Source organism: Pteropus alecto, unplaced genomic scaffold (genome assembly GCF_000325575.1).
Source record: "Pteropus alecto unplaced genomic scaffold, ASM32557v1 scaffold81, whole genome shotgun sequence".
In the NCBI taxonomy this organism is placed as follows: domain Eukaryota; kingdom Metazoa; phylum Chordata; class Mammalia; order Chiroptera; family Pteropodidae; genus Pteropus; species Pteropus alecto.
This window is the reverse complement of record NW_006433378.1, coordinates 20,833,756-20,840,960: the sequence shown is the minus strand read 5'-3', so window position 1 is coordinate 20,840,960 and position 7,205 is coordinate 20,833,756. Positions and strand designations below refer to the sequence as shown.

The window sequence follows — 7,205 nt, the reverse complement described above, 5'->3', positions numbered from 1 at the left end:
CTGCTATGGGAACTCATTAGTTACTTTTGGTTTTCTCTGTTCTTTCTTATCCATATTTTCCATGTGCTTTTTACATATTTGTAACTCTTGCGTAGATACAAGTTTGTATTTTGTTTCTTTTTACGTAACATTACATCATCAACATCTATAAAGTAGCCATGCTGTCCGCATACCTGTCATCATTTATGGTGGTCACATATTCCAGCGATGTGACCATTTGCTTAACCATCCTCCCGTAATTGAATATTTGTGTTGTATTTTTTATAACTATCTTAAGATTCTTTTGAAGTTTATTTTTCTCAGGCTAAATTCTCAAAATGTATTATCTGCATTAACTATGGTATTTAAAAAAAGGGCTCTTCTGATTTGAATCACCAAACTGCCTTCCAAAAGTCTTGATCGGTTCCTAGATACGTCAGATTTACCACAGACTACGCAGTACTGGGTCTTAATCATTTAATTTTCTTTTGTTGATGCTAATTGAATCTCTTTCTTTGCTGTCTTTTCTGACCTTTTTGTGTTTATTATTTTGAACATTGTTTCAAGCTTTTACAAAACAGTATCATTGGCTTATCTCTTAAATCCTTAACATGCCCCAGAACAAGACAAATAAGAAACAATTTTATTTGGATTCCTCATCTGTGGAACCATGAGATTGAAGCAGATTGTGTCTAAGGGCCTTTCTAGCTTCCAGTATCATGTCTTTGATTTTATGAACCAAAAGTTTAAAAGGTGGCTGGGATGCAACATTAAGAGTTCTGATACGTGGGCTAGTGAAATGGTTGTAGGTGACCTGTGGTGGCTGTTTTTGTTTGTTTGTTTGTTTTGGTTAATAGACTTTTTTGAGCAGAAAGCTCAGAGTTCCCATACACTCTGTCTCCCACGGGCACAGCCCCCCCATTACCAACAACCTCCCATCAGAGTGGAACATTCGTTACAATTGATGAACCTACATTGATTGACACATCATCACCCAGAGTCCATAGGATATATTAGGGTTCATGTTTGGTGTGGTACATTCTGTGGGTTTGTGGACATGTGTCCACCATTACAGTATCATACAGAATAGGTTTTGCTGCCCTAACAGCCCTCTGTGTTCAGCCGTTCATCTCTCCGCCCCTGCAAACTCTGGCAACCAGTGATCTTTTCACATCTCCTTAGTTTTGCCTTTTCCAGAATGTCATAGAGTTGGATTGTGGTTGGTGTCAAGGAGGCTGACTTTACCCTCTAGAGTCATTTCTCAGGGGTCTATCCATACCTGTCCCTGCCCTAATACTGGGGTTGCCTCTAGATGGGATTTTAGAGTAGGAAGGATTGATAAGGCCCTTCCGACCCAGCACTCTTCTCTGTGACACCTTGGCAGAGAAATGTCATCTGAGCCTTTGATGCAGTTCTCGTCATGGAGCCAAGGTTAGCACAGAAGACCCAGAGCCCAGGAGTCTGGGTTCCAGTCCTGGCACTGACTGGGATTAGCCAAGTCACTTGTCCTTTCGGAGGCTGGCCCTCTCTGTCCCCTCTGTGGAGTAATGCCAGAGTGGTACCCACTCCTAGGGTGAAGGGATGACATGAGATACGTGTGAACATCAAAGGAAGGGAGGAGAGGCAGTCTGGAGAGGCTGATGCGGGACAGACAGCCTCGTCCTTGCTTGGGCACGTGAGTTGTTACAAGTCGCTGCCGGCAGGGAATAGGCGTCTGCCTTGCACGGATGCTGACGCTGCCTTCCGTGGACACAAAGTCACCGCTCGCCCATAGCCACGTGTGCTGGCCATCGTGCTCCCGACTCTAGTAGCACTTTTCAAGCAGAACTGCTCTGCTCCTTCATCTGTCCTTCCTATCACATGGATCTTTTCATTGTGTAAACACCCAAATCCGCATTTCAGAAAAATTTTGGCGTAGGAAAGTGTTATGGGCTGAATTGTGTCCCCCAAAACTCATACGTTGAGGCCGTGACCTCCAGTACCTCAGAATATGACTGTATTTTGAGATGGGTTAAAATGAGGTCCTTAGATTGGGCCCTCGTCCAATCTGACTGGTGTCCTCATAAGACATTCGGACACATGCACAGACGTCAGGGATGCTGGAGCACAGAGGAAAGGCCGTGTGAGGACAAGCGAGAAGGTGACCATCTGCAAGCCAAGGAGAGAGACCTCAGGAGAAACCAACCTGCCAACACCTTGATTTCAGAATTTCAGCATCCAGAACTGAGAAAATAAATTTCTGTTGTTTAAGCCACTTGGTTTGTGGTAGTTTGTTTTGGCGGCCACGGGAAACTAAAACAGGAAGATAATTCAGTTTTTTACCCATCTTCCCACCTCTTTTCATTTTCCGTGTCATAGAGTTCAGCCCCTCGTACACTTTTCTTATTGAACTTTTTTGGAGAATTAGGGAGATTTGCAGATCCAATGCTGTCCTTCACTTTATATACTTTTTTGGGGCAACGACTGAGGAGTTATCAATACTTTTATGAGTGGTGTTTATGATGATCACCGTTACACTGGCTACCTTTTATAGATCCTCTCTTTGTGCTGGGCATCTTTGTTCCTTTGTTATCATTAAAAGTTCCTTGCCAGATGGATATCGTTGTCCCATTTCGCAAATGAGAAAGTCGGGGAGCGGATGACATGCAAGGCCACACAGGGCGGATTTCGTGGACCCACCCATTCATTCATCGGCGGACGGCACTGGCCGGGTGGTTGTGGGGCCTGGGCTTGGCTCCCCCCTCCCCAGTAGTCTGCCTCTTTCAAGGCCATGCGTTCCCCGCCCCCTTCTCGGTCTCCTGAGCGGCCCCCTGTGCTCACAGACCCTGCTGGACTGAGCAGACTGTTTATCGTCAAATATAACTAACCCGTTCTCTCTTCTCCTCTATTTAACGCGATCCAATAGCCCAGAGCCCTCGGTCAAGGGTATTTTATTTAGGTAACGCCATTTAAGAATGGAAGAAATTTCCTGTTGAGAGGTTTTATATATGTGGTGTGTGTGTGCTCGTGGAGGCAAATGGATGTTTAAGTGTGTGTGAGGCGAAGTGTACCAGACTCCGGAAGTCTGGGGACCACTTAGGTCTGTAACCCTCACTTTCCCACCAGCTGTCCAGCCCTGCAACGCCTTCTGGGCTTCCCATTTATGGGGCCCTTTTACTGTTATGACACCTGTTTAAATCTGGTGTTTCCATTACAGGGAGGGATGGAGGTGGCTGGAACAGGCGGCCGTGCCGTGACGACGTGTACAGGCTGTTAGGCTAAGACAGGCTGCCCCTCCTCCCGCCACTTCTTGTGGAAAATCTATTTTCGGTGTTTTGTTTCAGTGAGAAAAACATAAAAATATTTTTGGGGACCCCTCCCTCCCCTCGGCTGCAGCTAAGATTTCAGCCTTTGACAATGGGGGCCCAGCCTCCTCTGAAGCAAAGATAGCACTAATCAAAACATTGCTTTACGCACATTTTTTTTTAAGGAAAAAAGGATGATCTTTTTAAAACGTGTTACATGGACTTGTTCTGTGAAGTTCATGATATTAAACTTGCACGGTGACAGTGTTCCGTGTCATCTCCCTTAGAATTATCGACAGCGTGGCTGTAGACAGGCTACGGTATCTCCATTTTGCAGATAGGAAGCTTTTTATCCATATTGTGTTTGTGTGTGTGTGTGTGTGTGTGCGCGCGCGTTTATTTAAAAAAGTAAATTGAAATATAACTAGCATACAGAAAAGCATGCATCATCGTAAGTGTCTCATTCGATGAATTCTTACAAACACACCCATGTAACTAGCACTCAGATCCACAACCAGAACATGCTGAGACCCCGGAACCCTTCCCTCTCCCCCACTTCTGCCTGCACCCCCTAAGGGCAGCCAATCTTGATTTCTAACACGCTGATTGATTTTTGTACTTGATAACAATAGAATTCTAAGTTGTTTTTTTTTCTATAAGTTTTGCCTTTACATACTTTCAAGATATAAACTATATAATAAAGTATGCAGGAAGAAGTGTTGCTCTCCCCCCAATCCTGTGTACCCCATTCTTTCTATACCCACTGTACCTACTTTCTATACCCACTTTCTATACCCAAGGAACAAAGGTAACCACTTTGTTCCTTGTGGATCCTTGCAGTATGGATTTATATAAATACAGGTGTGTATTCTAATTTTTGAACTTTCCTTTTTCAATAAATAGCACCCCATTCTCCCTGTTCTGTGCCTTGGTATCTAACTTCCCTCAGTCTCCCCGCTTCTTCCTACTACCCCCTTCCTCGTTCAGGCTCCATGTTGTGGGTTGAGTAGTGTCCGCCCCAAACTCACGTGACCTTATTTAGAAATAGGGTCTTTGCAGATGTAATTCGTTAAGAGGAGCTCATACTGGACTGGGGTGGGCCCTAAATCTGACAGTTTCAGATCGGGAGATGCAGGCACCACAGGAGAAGGCTGTGAGGATGGAGGCAGCCATCGGAGTGATGTAACTACAAGCTGTGGATTGCGGGGAACCACCAGAAGCTGGAAGAGACAAGGAAGGATTTTCTCCCAGAGCCTCCTGAGGGAGCATAGCCCTGCCGACACCTTCACATTGGACTTCTAACCTCCAGAACTGTGAGACCATACATTTCTGTTGTTTTAAGCCACCCAGTGTGTGGTACTTCGTTATAGCAGCCCCAGGAAACTAAGAAACTCACTCCCCTCGCCCTCTCTCCCCAAACCCCTGACATCTCATCTTCTCTCCCCCGTGGAGGGCAGAGGTCCCTCTCAAACTCGTCTGATCGTGTCTCTCCTGCTTTAGAACTGGCAGAGATGCCTCGTTGTTAATTAGATAAAGTCCAAGCTTTCTGGGGTGGCTTCTGTCCCTGCTCCCCCTTTTCCTCCTCACCTGTCACTCACCTCCGCCTTGCCCACTCAGCCTCGATGTGGACGTAGGTTGGCAGCTGCCAGCGGGGCGGCTGCGTTTGGATCGAAGAGCACCAAGTATGACTCAATTTGATGCATGCGGATGGGTCTTCTGGGTTCCAGTGGGCCACTGCTGTCCTCACAGCGTGCTACATTCAAAGACTGTTGCATTTGAATGAACTTCCAGGCCTCCAGGATGCTTCCAGTTGCAGCCTTCACTCACAAATTCAGAAACACGATGAGCTCCCACCTGTGCAGGCACAGGGGCGTAGGGGGAGGAGAGCCTGGTTCGCACTGTCCGCTTGGCCACTTACTAAGAGAATGACCTTGAACAGTTTATTACTTTGCTCTTCACCTCGGTTTTCTCATCTGTCTAATGGGGGTGATGGTAGTAACTGCCTGGTAGGGCTGTTGTGAGGAGTAAATGGGTTAATTCCCCAGCGGGCCTGGTACCTGGTAAGAGCTCAAGAAGTGTTGCCCCAACACCCCTTTGCTGAGCTGCATTTTCTCCCCTTCTGGTCTATTCTGGCTTATTACTTAAGGCTCAACACAGGCACCATCATCTCTAGAAAGTCTTCCAGTGGGACCTTCTCTCTCGGCATCAAAAACCTACCATCTTTTATGACTCTGGATGTGTGCCTCTCTGCCTCGAGGCCCTGCAATTGTTGATGGCAAGCCCCTTCTAGAACTCGATCATCCCCATTCCTGGCGCTTGGGGCTGGCACCCCATAGGCCTTCAGTTGGGTGCTTGCTCAGGAAAAGAACAAGTAATGAGCTGAGCATCCTCTCAAGTGTCAGATTGTGCCACGGCTGGACCTCAGAGTCTCCTGTCAGCGGAAAACACTTGTGTTGGGGGCTTTTATATTCCCATGGGTGGAGAACCAGCCTTCCAGCTGACTTGACAGTTAAAGGAACTCGCTGCCATCCTGAATTTCTGAAGGGGTCTGATAGCCTGGATCTTTAGATGGGCAGGCCAAGTTCATTTATAACTCCAGTGTCTCAAATAGGGCCATCTTCCCACAAAGCTCTGCAAAGCTTGGTGTCCATACCTTCTGTGAATTTTACGGAATCAGAGCTAATTTAAATATGCTTCCGTTTTAAGATGATATGAGAAACAATTGGGTTAACAAGATCTTCCTGGATCAACTTAGAGCAACAAGGACCCTGAGGAGAATGTCAAGTCCTGCAAATACCCTAACGATGATTATTCTTTTAGGATCCTTGGTGCAGTAAAGCCTCAGTGATGGGCAGGCAGAAATTAAGATTCTTATGTGCTGATTTTGGATTCTTTGGTTAGAACAGGGCAGGCCATGAACTCAGGGTCTCAGTTTCCTGTAGTTAAACATGCTTGCTCTCTCAATGCGGACCCTGAGGTTTAATGACCTTTTAATAAGGCACAAAGATCTACAAAAGAAGAAGACCTTTGGCCGGCATGTTGGGCTTAGAAGTTAATCCTGAGTTTGGACATGTTTGTTACAGCATCTAGCGTGGTTTCTTGTGCCTGGAAGATACTCAGTAAATATTTTGTGTTTTCCATTATACTGCGGATTTTAGGGTTTTGGGTCTGAAACTCAGGGACCTTGGAGAGGGTCTTCTGATTCCAGACAGCTATTTCCCAATGACCAAAGGACATGTTTGTCCTTGAAGGGGACATGTGGAAGGACAGCTCAGTGCATTGCGGAATTGGGCATTTACGAGATCAGGAATCCCTCGTACTTTGGAAATTCTTTTCTAACCTCATTTTCTCCTGGCCCCACATCACTATCAGAGGGTCTATAACTGTACCGCCCACTGTGGTGACCTTGACCACATGTGGCCACTGAACCCTTGAAACATGACTGGCCTGAGTTAGGATGTGCTGTAAGCGTAAACTACAGACCAGATTTCAAAGACTTAGTAAGAAAGAGAAGAACGTAAGATAGCTCTTAATAATTTTTAAATTGATTATATGTTGAAGTAATATACAAGGTTGAAGAAAGTAGATTATTAAATATAATTTAACCCGTTTACTTTTTTGAAATGTAGCTACTGGAAAGTTTAAAGTTATGTTTTTATTGGATAGTTCTGGCCTAAAGAACGACTGTTCACTATTTTCCTGGGATAATCTGCTAGAGTGGGTGCATTATCTCTTATTTCAGGAATTTCTTAATTCTGATGCCCCTCCCCCCATGTTTGAAGTCGGGGTGTGGGAAGAATGAATGCCAAGGGGAAGCGTGAGTGACTTATCAAAACTGAATTTCCCTAACTAGCGCCCCGGAAAGACAGGAATTTCCTCTACAACAAAATTAACTGAGGCACGTTTAGCCGATCAGGTAGACACGATACTGGCACCTATGAT

General features: G+C 45.6%; 1 protein-coding gene across 1 annotated transcript in view; it reads left to right on the top strand.

Moving 5' to 3' along the window:
- TIAM1 (T cell lymphoma invasion and metastasis 1) overlaps positions 1–7,205 on the top strand; it is a 327,269-nt gene that overhangs the window by 12,619 nt on the left and 307,445 nt on the right.